The sequence below is a fragment of the Pholis gunnellus genome, assembly GCF_910591455.1.
Source record: "Pholis gunnellus genome assembly, chromosome: 6".
Taxonomy (NCBI): Eukaryota; Metazoa; Chordata; class Actinopteri; order Perciformes; family Pholidae; genus Pholis; species Pholis gunnellus.
The window spans coordinates 10,318,629-10,335,291 of record NC_136532.1 but is presented as its reverse complement, the minus strand read 5'-3'; the positions used below and the strand labels follow the sequence as shown (position 1 = coordinate 10,335,291).

General features: G+C 42.5%; 1 protein-coding gene across 1 annotated transcript in view; it reads right to left on the bottom strand.

Annotated features, from left to right (window-relative positions):
• Nucleotides 1–16,340, bottom strand: part of bmpr1ba (bone morphogenetic protein receptor, type IBa) — a 64,352-nt gene extending 48,012 nt beyond the window's left edge. The window contains exon 1 of the mRNA XM_079161647.1: nt 16,227–16,340. The gene's annotated coding sequence lies outside the window, so the exon portion shown is untranslated. The remainder of the gene's footprint in view (nt 1–16,226) is intronic.
• Between the last annotated feature and the right edge of the window lie 323 nt (nt 16,341–16,663).

Genomic DNA, 16,663 nt, shown 5'->3' with positions numbered 1-16,663 from the left:
CTTATGGGTAAAGTGGCAATCACTCAGCAAGCCCGGCCTTTTACCCTGCACTCACACACCACTGCTCTGAGGCACTTCTGTTAGCTGGTCTCACACACAGGAACACACACATACTCCCCATCCATACTGTAAAAGTTCCTCCATCACATTCAAACATGCATGTCTACCTGGCAGTGCGCCTGATGCCCAATGCCCAGGCCTTCCAAATCTACACCAACACTGATCCAAACTTCAATAAAGTCAGACTTAGGGAGGGTCTGCCGTGTAGCATACCATGTAAAACGTTATAGTTTTCGCTCCGGCTGTAATTATTTGGTTCACTCTCACAGCTCTCATTGTGCTTTAAGAACACACTGGGAACCATGGTGAACATGGTGGAGCATTTAGCAGCTAATTATCTAACTTCATTAGAATTGTCATATACATACATACGTTACATACATAGAGGTACATACATGAAATTGGAACCCTGTATTTAACCGATCCTAAGCAGTTGGCTGCTGTAATGTAGCCAGTAGGAGCCAGGGATCAAACCACCAACCTTGAAGTTAAAGGAGGACCCTCTCTGCCCGCTGAGCTAAAAGGATATATTTTTTCCAGCGAAAGATGGTAGATGTAGAGCCAAATATATCCTTCAAAAGTGTGTTGAGACCAAAAACAGAGCTCAAAGAGAGTGAATAATAGACTTCCAGTCCAAACACAACTCCAAATGATTGATATTTGCTAACAACTTCGTCATATCAACATAAAAGGTGATATGTTGGCGTTGTGTTCACAAGCTATAGCCAGTGGGGATGGAAGGAGAAGCTCGGATTAAAACACACACAGAGGGAGAGCGACTTCATTCTCTACACAGGAAGACATTACTCCACTGTATCTTTACATAGCAAATAGTTGTTTGCTGCTATATTAAAGCTCTGAATCCTGTAGAACCTTTAAATTAAACAATCAATTAATAGAAAAAAACATCAGCAGATTAATCAATAGCGGAAATAATTTCTATTTGCAACCGAAGAGAGAATGTAACGTTATCAATTTGTGAACAATAAAATAAAATAAGAGGAAATAAGAAAATTCTGTGTGAAAGTGTAATATGTTGAAGACGCCCCGGAGAGCGACAGATACTGAAGGTGCAGTCAGGCATTAGAACTGAACTGATACTTTAATAATTTGTAACAAGCAGCACGGTATGTTTAATCCAAGAAGAAAACTGATCTCACACAGACAGGCTTCATTTAACTTGCATGCCAAATTAAAATTGCACTGGTTATGCGTACACACACACACACACACACACACACACAGTTTAATGAAATCTCAGAGCGAAGTGGCACACAGAGTCAAGGTTGTTCATGTTTTTTTTTTTAATGAAAAACATTCCCAAGTCTATTTATAATGTCAATATCGACGGCAGCAGCACAAAACATGAAGGTTTAATTCTCTTAGGCAAACTCCTGCCAACTCCTATAAAGTCCAGGAAACCAGATTGTTTGACCTCAGCTGAACTTTTTCCCTCTACTCAAACCTTGTGATATACACTAGATACTGTTTCCAGTGCAGACGGCAGATCACATGTTTATCGTTGAATGTCCTCATTTACATTTGGTCACGGGTCCAACACTTACAGTCATCATACACCCTGTCTGTACCATATGCTGCTTTTAGTTTCCTATAAGATGTTGTGACTGAAAATATCCCTATTTATTCTGCCACCTGATGACAGTCCGCAAAGGGACACACCAAAAGTGTATCCTGTCAGTCGGCGTCTGCAGAGACCACCCCTGCTGGCTACACCTGCCAGAAAACGTCAACTGTGTTTGCAGAAGTTTGATTGACACGCTGACGTCGGTGACTGACGTGATGTGTTTCCCCAGAAAACACCCCCAGAGGTGTGAAGTACAGTATGGAGTCATGAACAGGTTAGAGCTGCGCCTGTGTGTGTGTGTGTGTGTGTGGGGGGGGGGGGGGGGGGGGGTGTCATTGCAGCGAGAGTTTTAGGAGGTGTTTGAGATAGAGAGCAGCAGTTTGAAGGATATGACTCATTACTGGCTCTATGGACCCCTCAGTATGCACCTTGTCTACCTGGAGACTCAAAACAAGGAGCGAATGTATTTACCTGTCGGGTTACGAAGGCTTTTCCGCCTGTCCGCCCTCTGGAACTTTTTTCACCTCAAAACCGTACGGTTAAAATGTGTAGTGTGCAAAATCAACCTGCGTGGTTTAAATGTTACGCCAAAAAGTAGAAGCTTTCTCTCTGTTTTTCATTCTTACATATAGATGTCTTTGCTGATTATTTTTGAACGTTTATTTTGGATTGTAATCGTGTGTCGTGTTAGGTTAAATGAGCTGTAAAGAACAGGTTGATGGATGGACTCGCACGCCTGGAAGTTGAAACCTAAAGCCCACCAACAATTATCCCACCGGTCAATAAATCTCTACTCGTTTTGTCTCCTCTTCTCTCCTTTTATTTCACAAAAACAACAAGCACACGAGGACTCCACACCATAGCAAAGCGCAGCCACCGTGAAATCACATGCTCCTCCTGGGTAAATCTGGGGAATCAAGCTCTCGTGTCTCAAATCAGTGAGAAAGTAAAATGTTTTCCAACCGAAAATTGCATCGTTTGACCTTCAGTCCAGGAAGTTCAAGTTACCTCAGTGAGTTGGATTCATGAAAACCATGAAAGGTTTTCATGAAAGGCCGTAAGTGCATTTTTTAAAAAGGGAACATTAAGTTCAACACTGACCTTTAGAACAGAACACTGTAACATTTTAAGGATTGCGTCTTTGGTTTCAAAACATAGATGCGCCAAGCTGCTTTCCTTATTCCATACAGTAGACCCACTCAATGCTCTGTGGGGCCCTTCCTACCTGCAGCCCAGTCTGACTGAAATCCCTAAAGAATGTGGAGAAAGAGAACAGAGAGAAGGAACATCTAAATATCTGATGCTCCTGAGTTGGTGATGCAATAAATCCTTACAAAACAACACATTTTTTATTTTTTATAAAGCGATCGTTGTCGTGATGTTTTTGTGGCTCTTTCAAGACATCACTTAGCAGTTTAACAGCAGCTATGTTTACAAGGACATAATAATGTGATTATGGTCAATAATCAGAGATTAATGTGTTGACATGGTTTTTGTGAAAGAATAACGCTGTTCTTTTCAGTTCCTTACAGTAGAATGTGCCAGTACCGGTAAATGAATCAGGGAATCAGCAGCCTGTCCACCGCATGCACATGTTGAGGTTATTGGAGGGGATATTTTGTCTGGTACAGTATGAATTAAAGACTAATGTGTTTATGACACACAATGTTTAAAGAAAAAAGAAAAATATATCAAATGTATTTTGATATTTCTTTTTTTTTCTGGCAGCTGTATATCTGACCGATCTGTGTTTCTTACTGACTGAGTGAGTGAGTGAGTGAGTGAGTGAGTGAGTGAGTGAGTGAGGGCATCATGGTCCCGCTGCGGGCGACTGATGCTCGTAAAGACGAGGTTATCTCCCTCTCTCTTTTCCTCTCTCTAACTCTGTGTGTGTGTAAGCGTGCATACGCATGCATTATGAGGAGAGGGATTGATACAGTTGGCCTCCAGTGAGTCGGCTTGTATTTTTTTACCAAAGCAAAGTCTGTAACCTGTAGCTGATATTTACCATAAATAGTGAGACTTGGAGATTACAGAGCTTGTTACAGGACAGCATGTTGGATGGATGTTCGGCCTGTCAGGGTTATAGTTAGATGTATGAATAACTAGAATAGTGAACCCAGTAGAGTGCAGATCTCTTCAGGTGTGTCTGCATCGACCACTGATGTATGTTTGATTAAATAAATACAAACCATAAATGTCTAACCTCGCATCAGATATACGATTTTTGGTAAGTTTACATTGAAATTCATTTTGCAGTCTTAGGCAGTTCTGTTCAATAAATGTACATACAAAAGAACGTACAAATATGGCAATTTTGTAGACGCACAGAACACATTAAAACTGTCATACAACATATCATTTGATATCCTCTGGATCCAGATCTCATTTAGATGGCAGCACAAGGGCATCATGCTCATTTCAATCGATGCAGCTGACTACACCAGCTCCATGCAGGCCCGCGACTTAGTTACATCTCACGGGCGTAAACCGCCTTTTACACGTCAAGTACATTTTTTTGACAATACACATGTAAACGAGAGGTTATTGCCGAAAAAGGAGTCACTGAACAAACATATCAATCTACATTTTGCAACCTAGCATTTACTGCCAACACTGCTAATTCTTCCCTCTGAACCAATCGCCGGCACCGTGAGCGCTCAACCACACACACTTGCTACGCACTCACACTACGTACTGCCCCATTGAGTCACCATCATGAGTTGATGGGAAAATCAATCAGGAATACCACTGGACAGATGTTTGCAGCTCCGCCAGGCTCAAGCCTGGGCGGAGATAAAAAAAAAAAAAAGAAGCAGACAGCAGACACACAAGCAGACAAGAAAACAACACTGAGAGGTAAGAAGGGCATGGTCAGGGCAAAACACGCACAACTAATTCATTCGGGATGAAAACCAGTCTTGAAGTAGAGCCACTTCACCTTGAGAATGCCTTGTGGCAACAAATAGCGTCCACAGCCTCCAGATTATCCTTAATTTCCTGCAGCAGAAGGCCTGGCTATGCAGCTCAAACTACTTTTCATTGCTTAATTACATACATTTGCAGAGGGTCAGGAGGAGGTTTGGAATCTGCTCGTGAGATCCGCATGGCGCAGTAGCCTCCCTGCCAACCACGCTGTGACGACAAAACTGACCGTGAAAAATAAACAGTGTGTGGTGTATTTCAGAAAATGTCCAAGTATCTTGTGCTAGACCAGCCATTAACACCTTTCTTTATAGATCTACTTTATATAGATATATACAGTATATTGTATAGGTGTAAAAGAAAAGGCAGAAGAAGGATAACCGCATAGTGCTAATAACAGTAAGACCTACCCAGACATATGTACATCTACCACAAACCATGGAATAAAGAGTATGGAAATATCTAAAACAAAAACAATCCACACTGTGGGTATTTTAACATGGGCTATTTCAGTCAATCTTTTACAACATTGGCTGTTTTACCAGCTGCATGGTGAATGTTCCATTTATATTTGATTTGACATCCTTCACCTACCTCTGTTGAGATTAAGTTCACCCAAAAGAGCCCGGCACATTGGTCTGTTCCAGTCTCAGCTTATTAAATCTTAAAACAGAATAGGAATGTTGGCCAAATGGATTGCTTTACTATTTCAGAAGCGTGTGCCTCATTTCGAAGCTATTTTTTTTTCTGCCCATTTGCAAAATGACAAAGATGTCAAACAACATATGTGGCTGAGTCGAGTTCCTTGCAGAGAAACATTTACAATTTTAGAGCAGTAACATCACTGGCATAGGAAAGTATTCCCACCACGTGAGCCAAGTATGAACAGGAGTTAGTGTTTCGAGGAAACAGTGTAATCCTCCCTTCACACCAAAGGTCGCTGTCCATATTTCTCAACACTAAGCAGACTTTTTGTTAGACTGATTTACACCAAACCCCACGACAAACGATACTTGTGAGGCAAGCCATTGACACGTGGAAGAAGCGGTCACATAAATAGATCTCTCTCTAACTTGTAAAATATATGCAGTGTTTCCCATACACTGATTTATTTCTGGAGGCCAACCACAATATCAACATTGACCTCCACAGATTGATTTCTTTTTGTACTACCAGTGCAGTGCCCGTTTGGTGTGCGTGGCCTCTCTGAACAGGCCAATTGCATGGGGTTAGGGTGGAATGCTTGAAGTTCTACCTGCAGCATTGTCACGAACCCGCCATCTCTTGTTGAGTGTGTAGAGCGAGTAGCAAGTCCATGCCACAATTCAAAAAATGTGTCAAACTTGTTTTTCTACAGCACTGCAGCGACCATAGGTACCGTCTAGACTAACGCCGTCCCAGAAAGATAGTAAATGTGTTCTGGACGCAGTAAGCTCACTATCAACGCATCACCGCTCTTTCCCTGTTGAATTGTGAACAACAAATTCATTTAATTGGTATCAAGAATTCCAGCGAGTCTACCACCACCAACAGAATCTAACTCCGTAGCTATTATAGCTTTGACGCATACTTTGAATTTCAATGTTTTAATAATACCTTATTATTAATGTTATTGATTGAACTGCAATCGTTTACACCCAATACAACCCATATCTGATGCAACTTAAGTGTTGGTGTGAAAGGCGATGTGTACAATGTGCAATAACAAGGCCTTTTTCCCCCTCAACAATCAAAATATGAGCCATTTCAAACTGAACAATCCAACATAAACATTTGAACATTTGCTAGTTGTTCAACTAAACATAATTTTTTTCATATAATTTTTTTCTGTTGACTAATTCTCCATTTCACAAGTTCTCAGACAACAAAGGACAGCGTCCTTCGGGGGGGATTCCCCCCTCTCCCTCCAGGCGGCCGCAGGCCTCGTAAATGGCTCCAGACGCGAGGACTCTGTCCACCATCTGACAATGATTAGGACACGGCCTCGCTGAATACAAGTAGGGCCTGCACATTCAATTGCTGCAACACACCTTTATATGCAGCAAAACTAAACATGCCACCCACAAGCTTCTAGATTCAGGCTGGTGACGCCAATCAGCAGCCGAGTAATAAACAGCATTCGACTGTACCGCGCCATCGTAAAAATGATCAGATGTACTTCATTTCAATATTGGTCCACACAGCAGACACAATGTGTCAAATTAAACTTGAAAATGTGAAATGTTCTCTTCGCGTGCAGCAGTCTGACGTACTTGCTGAAGCACTGACACAGCAGATAACATCACGTCATACCTGAAATGCACTACTTTTCTTTACAGTGTAGAAATCGAACGAAGTGGAGAGGTGCACCAAGTGATTCGGGTTAAAGTTGCCTGAAAGTGTTTTGTGGTATAAGCATGTATTATCTGAGCATTCTTTGTCGTGCACATACAGCAGCTATATCGTTTTTCTTTCTCCATCTATCTGTCCTTCCAGTCATTCCTTCTTTGTTCATTCTCATTTACACACACACACACACACACACACACACACACACTAGATCTCTTTCTCTTACCTTCTGTCCCTCTCCTCCACCCATCTGATAGTGATTATAGCAAAGGCTCAGAAACACAACTCACTTAACTCTCTGCTATAAGTGACTTGGTACCACTGACAATTTGTTCATCTACACGTAGTAAATGACTGACACACACACACACAAACACGGGTCCCTGGAGATTTGCACAGGCAAAAAGACAGCCGCTGAGGCTCATGGACACACACACGCACACACACACACATACCCACACACACCTCAATCACGCAACCACATGCGCTCTCTCCCTCCTTCTACCCTTATTCCCCCATTCCAGGCAGGACCCTCATCCTGCCCCCCTCCCTCCATCTCCAGTCCCCTGGAACAGAACAGTCACGGCTGTGTGCACCGTTGATTAGCTAGAACCTGAACCCAGTGGCTGCACTGGAAAGCTCAGTGTTCTTTATTGTGTATCCTTCTTGGAGAAAGGGAGCCTCTGACAACTTGGCTTTCCCCCGCCCTATTACCTTATCTTCTACTAATGTAAGCCCAACATTAAAGCCACTTTCATTGCTACTCAGAAAACTTTACACTTGAACACAACCGTCACCAGGATTCAATAGAATGCAGAGATTTGAAGAAAGAATAGAAGAATTTAGATGAAGCTTAAAAGACTCAGACACTGCAGGAACACGTGTGTATGTGTGCAGGTCTGGGGTTGTAATTGTGGGGTGTTATGTGGTGAATTGAGTGTGTGTGTGTGTGTGTGTGTGTGTGTGTGTGTGTGTGTGTGTGTGTGTGTGTGTGTGTGTGTGTGTGTGTGTGTGTGTGTGTGTGTGTGTGCATGAGGTAATTTGTTGCAGTTAATTCCATAATCCCACAACATGTGCTTGAAACCTGCAACCAATGCCTCTGAGGACTATTCGCACACACACACACACACACACACACACACACACACACACACACACACACACACACACACACACACACACACACACACATACACATACACTGCACCGCTATCATAACTATTAATCCCCGTTCACTGTGCCTGCTGCAGCCGCTCATGTTGGCCCTCGTCGGTCAGTAAGCTTTTAAAAAGAGACTGCGGTATGTTTTACCATGATTTGATCTCGCTCACTGGAATCTTAGAGAAGACAGACTCCACAGAGAATTAACAAACAAACATGTAGAGGTCGGTCGACCCCCTGATCTCGGTCTGCTGCCGATATAACTAAAAGCTACCTGGCAGCTTTACAGTGATGCATGGTAGAAGCAATAACAGACACTTTGTACCATCCATTTACCTCGAGTAGTCACTGAAACTACTAAAACAAAGTATACCAAAACATTACTACTTTCTTTTTCTAATGTTATGAAGTAGAAATAAATGCAAAATGCAACACAACACCGGCACCTATCAAAACAACTGTTTCAAACTATTTCTAGCGTTAAAAAAAAGGATTAACTTCGCTAAAGCTCGTAAACTACTGTTGAATGTGGCACAACTAGACTTAGTAGGACTTTGAAAAGGTGTGAATAACATGGAGCTCTTCTATTAGTGTATCAACCTGGAGTTTTAAAAGTGACTGCGTCTCATTTTGCAACACTTGTGAAACAAGATGTAATGTAATTCAGCTTGTAAAGAGTACAAAATGATATTCAAGCGATTGTAATATGAATGCTGATCTGTCTTTCATGTTGGAACGTTTACACAACTGACCTGCAGAAGGTGAGCGTTTCCCGGGGGCTCATCTGGCAGAAGCCTTAAACCTGGCCCATGCTCTTAACCTTTAGGTCAGTCCCGTTCTACTATGTCTTGTGTCATCTGCTACTGTATGCCGAGTAGACACGCCATCTATGAGACTTAGAACATAACATATAGCAGCTAGGAGTGCAGGGTAGGTGCAGGGATTTTGTTTTGTCATACAGGAAGCCGAGGGGACATGGTTCAGGGGCTTCGACTTGTAAAAACACTGCTCCCAGCGTATCACAATGTATATAAAACCAGTGAGCATGTGGTGCACATTTGTGTGTATGCACGCACACCTGTTGGGTTATGAATGTGAACCCAGAGATGCTAGTCACACACGTGAGAGTGTGCGTTTGTGTGCAGGAGAATATACTGTGTGTGTGTGTGTGTGTGAGAGTGAGCAGACAGAATGTCAAAAGTAAGATGGACAATTTTAAAAAGACGGTCAAAAAAGTAGGTCAAGTGTTCAGATATGAGTGAGCATAAATAACTACATCGTATTTTCAAGGAAGTAGTTCATGACTTCTTGATGAGTGATGCTTTGTGCAGGAGGTAATAATGTGGTGGCAATGTCTACAATCCCTGTGTGTGTGTGTGTGCGTGTGTGTGTGTGTGTGTGTGTGTGTGTGTGTGTGTGTGTGTGTGTGTGTGTGTGTGTGTGTGTGTGTGTGTGTGTGTGTGTGATGCTGACCTAATATGTAGTCATCTGCTTGATGGTGTTTGGCTGGGAACCTGCAGGGGCCTGTTAGGTTCGGGACATCTGGCCTCTCTTGGACGCTGTTGCTCTAAATGTCTTTCTCATTTTGGACCTTGCTGTCCCCCTGATCGATCTGGCAGAGCTGATTTGGTGTTTGGCATCAGGTCATTTCCCTTTTCATTTTTTTTTTTGATACATCACCTAATCCAATCTGCAAACAACAGCCCTCCTCCTACAGTATCTGGCATGATGTGATCTAGGATTTCTATAAGCCTCACATTTACGTCCTGTTACCGGTCTCCAATTAAACTCATCGTTAGTCTCTCAAGAAAATCACACAAGATCATAAATATCCTTTCATGCAGCAGATGTCAGTGATGATCGGAGTCCCCCCCCCCCTTTGCTGCATCCATCTGTCAATAAGCTCATTCAATAAGCATTACAGTGTTGCAAACAACACAACGCAAAGACTCCCAGAGGCCTGCTTCACATTTTAATTTGCTTGTGAGATGGATATGTATAAATCCACCGGACATGTAAGTGAAGAAACAGACCCCCTCGAGATTTGATTTCACGTGCACAAGACTCACTATCTCGGAGGCAAAAATTAAATTTGGTATGAATCGGATTGAATTACTCTGGAATCATGAGCTCATCATGAATGGATGCCTCGTGGGAAGGTGGTGGTGTCTGCAAAGGCAACGTGAACGCAATTACAGGAGGTATCAGGGCATCGACGATGCTGCAGCAGCAGATGGAAGGCTTTTAGACAGAGAGAAAGAGAAGAACTAGTGGCTTCTGAGTTTGATTATACACATTATACCCTGATCCTTTGCCAAAGACACATCTGCACAAATCAAAGAAAGCCATTTATCATTCCAGACCTAAATGCATGCTTGTGGAGGACTACAGGACGAGTCAGTCAAAGACTGCGAGGGACACAGACCACAAGATGAAGAAGCAACTACATACCACAAAGAGGTGCAGATAATACCTTTAATAGTTACTCTTTCTTTTTCCACTTAATGACATGACTGAGTCACAGTGTGAGTCACCTACTTCTTTGTCCGTTTACCTCATCTGCACCTTTACACTGGATGCCTGAAGGCTTGGTCAAAGTAAAAGCCCCTGCATTGTGTAAAGGTGGTCAGATATTCTGTTTCGCTGTGACCTCAGGCTCGTTGAAGTACGCATCGAAAAGCAGAACCGCTCATGCGCCCTCTTACAAGCCATCTTTTAAAAACAGGAAGTCAGTTTCCATCACTCAGTCTGACCTTTAATCTCTCAGATTCTGAGAAATCTGACAACTGGCAAAGCCACGACTTAAAAGTTGTCTGAAAAAGGAATCTCAAAACTGACACTTGATGCCACTCATCACTGCTCATCAAGAATTAGTTTTTCCATATTCTAATGAAACTGCCTAAAATGCTGATATCCAGGCCACTCCTTAGTGGTGAGAGGATGTCTAGACCCAGAGGTGAACGGCACTTCCTGAAATTTAAGAATGACACTTGCTCACAGACAAACGTTTCTTCCATCCTTGATGGAATGGCACCTCAAAAGGAGGCACCATGGAAATTGGGGGTCTCAGGTTTGGAGGGCAGGAGAGATGAAATTGTCCAAAAGTGGATCCAGATGGATATCTCCTCTACTTTTCTTGAGTCCCCCACTCATCACTCCATCATTTCTCTTTTTTTCTCTCTCTCTCTCCGTTGAGTGAACTACAGGCCCGGTGATTACTTAAGTTAGGAACGAGCCAAAGCAAACACAAGAAGACAGAGTTGTGGTCTACAAATACAGAACAGCCTCGCAGTTCAAAGCAAAACTCTACTCGCGGTAAAGCCCCCTCAGGGCTCAACCTGTTACTGTTTGTGATCGGGGATGTTCTTATCAACAATACACTGGTTTTTATTTTATGTAGTCATTCAAATGTACAGTATAAAAGCGATGATTAACCACCAAAAGATGATGAGAGATTAGAGAAAATGACTTTGCTCGTGCATAAAGGGTGCAGAATGCCCCAAAAAAACAAAGAGGAACGAACCTAAAGAGGAGTGGCTGAGTTGTGCGACCGGTGTGAATTAGAGAGCAGTGAGAACAAAATAGCCGACTCGTGAGATCAGAAGCTGGCTGGTAGTATGTTTTAACATCCGCCCTGTGGGACGCAAGCCTTAACTGATTCTGTAGGCTATTAGCCGGGCTAATAAATCATAATTTAAACTTGTTTTATACCATCAACCTATCCTGCTCTCAGCCTTAGTTGAGCCACAAAGGTTGTCACAGTCATTTGTTGATTACTATGATTTTCCCTTTGGGTCTTGGAGCTGTCCTCAACAAACCGAGGGCTGGAACACTTCAAGTACCGTTTCTAAAAAGGTGCTGGTGCCAAATTGTTGTCCCGTCATTTCAAAAGAAAAGAAAAGGGGAAGACCGGGGAAGGAGTGGCTGAACTGTGTGCCCCGTGTGAATTATAGAGCACCGGGACAGAATAACTCCATCATGAATGTCCGCCCTGAGGGCCAACAGGGGAGTAATGGAGATGAAGATAAGAATAATGAGACCGAGCATGATCTGGTACTGAACAGATAAGACTGATAAGCACAGATGTGCATATAAAAACGCACCACTATGTGCATTACACACCTGAATAAAAAAACCTCAACTTTATTATCTTACACACAAAGAACATTCACACAGGCACAAAACTACTGTTGCTGTGAGCGCTCTTTTGTTCATCTCTCTTTGCATACCGGCCATATCGGTGTCTTCATCATCATTCATCTGCATCAAGCCAGTAGGAACACTTCCTGTGAGATCCCATCTTGTCTCTTGCAACTCACATCCTCCACTAACAAGTCTCTTTGTATCCAGAGGAGTACACACTGGTCCCTCCATTAAGAAAAAAACATAGACTGACAAACTAGTACGGCAGTGTGAAAAGGGCCCAAATGCAGCAGTTTAACTGCATGCTTAAGGCTTTGAAGGGACAAAAAGAATACTGCAAGTAGCCGGTTGAATAGATTAAAATAACATTGCATCTGTTGCGGCAGAAGTGCTAATAAAAATGGTCTGATATTCTTGATATCAGACAATAATATATGAGTAAATCCCAGGAGTAGATTGCGTGATGCTCAGCTAAAGCCTGGTGAGCATATACATGTGTCAGTGCATACTTGTTTGAATGGGCGAGAGATCACAGTTTCCATCTAGAAAAGGAAAGGGTCAAATGTTGAACTCATCCCGGCTTCTGAGGACAACGGATGGGATCCATGTGTGTGGAGACAAAGATGTAACTCATACATACATACATGCACACTTTAAATTCTGCTTACTCAGTCACTTTAAAATAAATAAATGTAGATTCACTGGAGGTCATTTCGCATGAAAAATGCTCGGATAAACTTTTGGAGCAGAACATGTGTCCAGATGTAAATGTAAAGCACTTTTTTTTTGGAAAGTGGAGATATTTCAAAAGGAGGGTTGCTTGAGTTTCTTGAGCTTCAGACAGCTGAGTGAGCCTTTTTTTTACGTTTACACATGTAAACACATGTGGTGTACCTCACAGCACTAAGACTTTAGGGGGAATGGTATCACCACAGGGACAATATGAATTCACCTGTTCACATCTACCCTCAATAAATCTGAACAAATGAATCAGGACGTCTGCTGTTTGACATGTGCGTCTCAAAGCAGAGTTAGTTGGGTTTTAATTGAGATAAGAAAGTGGTCTGAATCTACATTTGCACATTTATAGCCAAAGGGTTAAGTGAACACACGCATTCAAGGTAAGCGATGCCTTTGCCTGTGCTTGATGCTTGATGACAGAGATCGGAGGCATGCTGATAAATGTGATGCCGTTTTATTTCTCTCAATACGACATCCAGTCTTCATTTTGTATCGCTTCAACTCTATCAGCTTTTAATAATGTCCAAGGCCTGTGGAAACCTTTCTAAAACACCTTTCGTTACACAACTCCCGTAAAGATGAATGCTGGAACGTTCCTATAAATCAAATTGACACCTTAATTAAGAAAGATAGATTCATCTTTGAGAAGAAGGCCTCGGGCGCACGGCTGTTATCTCTTTTTGATTGTTATCAACGCCATCGCTAAGTTGAGGAAATTGGATATTAGAGGAGCACAGCGCTGGCAAACTGTCCCCAGGTTCCCATGAACAACAGCTTTTACTCTCTATACGATGTTTGCCCTGATGTCTTTCTTATTGCTGTTCAACATATTTACTTAGATACGTTTACCTCCACAGGAATGATGCAGTGACTGTAATTGGATTCAAGTGCTTAACAAATGTACGGCTTCCTAAGTAAGGCAACCCCCCCCCCCCCCCCCCCCCCACCGATAAGTGGAGAAGCGTGAGAGGCACGCAACCGTCGCAGTATCGGATGGGAAACGTTAAGAATACGACACATTTATGAAAATCTTATAACATTTTTGGACGTTGTTCTGAAAACTTGAGAACGTTCACTGGCTGCCACCACTGCTCACCCTGTCGGGAGATCCAAATCTCATTTCCTCCAAACTTTCTGAGAGCTACATATTTAAATATGGAAATATATCGACAGATCTTTGTGATATGTGGGTATGTTAAAAACATTTATTTTCTCATTTTGATTTTGACCTCACTTCGAATAAATCAATCAGACATTTGATATAAACTGAATATTGCTCCATAGGCCCCATTGTGCATGGCCATGTACCCTTTTGACTGTATCCTATGTCAGTCTTTTCCTCTTTCTGTCCCACTCAACAGACGGAAATTTAGTTTGGTTTTATCAAATTTGCTATTCTTGGCGCGTAGATTGAGCACCAGCACTGTTATCTGAATCAGCAGTCAGAATCAGACACCTTGTCTCGCGTCACGAGAAGTCTGAAACTGTTTAAGTGTCTCAACTGCTCCCTCTCACTCCCTTTCTCACACACACACACACGCGCACACACACCTACACACGCACACACACACACACAATGGGAAAAGAAACTGAGGGAAATGTTGTGTTTACAGCTGCTATGTGAAACTCAATTACACAGCCAATTGAGAATGTGTCTGTTTCTCAGATTTGCATGATGTGTTCCTGACCTAAGTTAAATTGCTGTTTCTTGTGAAGCCTCAACAACTGCGTATACTTACTGGATTGAAAAACCAAGAAAACAGTACACACACACACACACACACACACACACACACACACACATCTGGACGTCTGCTCCTCTCATTCATATTTGCTGAGTGTTTTCCTGCGTGGTTCCCCGGTGTTGCTGCCCCCGGACCCCCTCAGATGAGGTGAGGTAAGATTTGGAGCCACAGCGTTATGCCATCTGGATATTCACACATGCTTGCTCATGTGCACACGTACACACACATGCAGATATACTATTGTCATAACCCACACTGACAAACACCTGGACCTGGTTACTGGACTCGGAGAGAGAGTTGAATACTTTGTGCATGCCCGTGTGTGTGTGTGTGTGTGTGTGTGTGTGTGTGTATAAGTGGGGTGTATGGGGAATACTGGGTTGTAGGTTATTCAGCGCTGGAGGCTGTGCTGAGGTTCTTTTTTTTCTGCTTTCTGAGCCCTTGAAGAAGGGGGCTCACTTCACCAAGTCTGAAAAATTAAAGGGAGGTCTTTGCTACTAGTACAATATGTAGAGCCAGTCTCCCAGATACAAAGAATCCCGACAGAGAGGGTTTCGACGGTTTGTGACGGTACCCGAGTAACGCGACATAATCTGTGTTAATATTTGTACAGAATTCATTAAAAAAGCATTCGGCAGACACATTGCATGTGAACGTTTTAAAGAAACACAATCAAGGAATTATTAGTGCAAAAGAAAGCTGCATCTAAATTGACTGGAATGTATTGGATTTAAAGTCGTCTAAACACCAGCTATCAAGGTCTCTTAATGTGCTGATCCGCTCTCACAACTATAATTGAGTTAAAACATCCAGCTGTTATTTTTTTATGATGTTGTCCCCCATTATGATGTGTAATACCTAAAAAAAAAAGCTGGTGAGAGGAAAATCATCACTGTGAAATTAGCGACTACATTCATTATCTGTTAAGACTATCAGTGTTAAAATAAGTAGTTTTGCAGTTACTGCTGCCCACGTTTCTTTCTGAAAATAACTTGTATTAATATGATCATTACCTTTACTACACAGATAAATATATGGACAAGAAATTCTTATTTTCTGGTACCTTGAACACACACACACATTCACACAAATACAACTAAACATATTGGCCCTGACAAATTAATCACTACATGAAAACAAATCTTACTGCCACTGTTCAGTAATGCTTGCTCCTTTTTGGGACATTATTTTCCCCAATACACACAGTACAGTGTCCGAGGTTAATGACAAGTGCTGTGATCCTGAAGAATGTAAACACCGCTGATATGAAGCCACGGGGAGACTGTACTCAATATCACTGAAACTTGTTCTACTCGCAAACGCTGCCACAACGTCCACGCGCTGAGCTAAATCTCCAATAAACGAGTCCAACCGCACGAGCAGCAGACTGTCAACACCTCGTAAACAAAAAGAGCAACGCCTGTCACTTCCGAAGGGGTTTGTTTGCAAACAGTCGCGGCACTTTGGAAAAGCAATACCACGCAAAGAGTGTGTTGAGTCTCGCGCCTTCACTCCAAGTTGAACGTTAGGCTACTTACCTTAGGCTACTTCCTTTGTTTTCTTATCTTGATGGAGAGGAGAAGTTCTAGCACTCGGTAGGCTACTCCGGACAGATGCGAGTCGGTCTCTTTCCACGCCAGAGTTGTAGCTTTTCTCTCTCTCTCTCTCTCTCTCTCTCTCTCTCTCTCTCTCTCTCTCTCTCTCTCTCTCTCTCTCTACTCACACCCACCCACACAATCGCACACACACGCCCACGAGCAGTATGAGGAGTGATTAATGCCACGGAGAAGCGCACAAGCGAAGATAAAGGTGATTGAGTGACGTGATGCTCTGACTGGCTTCCACATCCACTCACTCTCTACTGTAAATAATGGACGGCTAAAAAAGCCTAATTGTGCTGTGTCTTCACCGGTAATAACATATTCACTAATAACCTGGAAGTCAAAGAAAAAACAAAGTGTATAATTATTAGCAA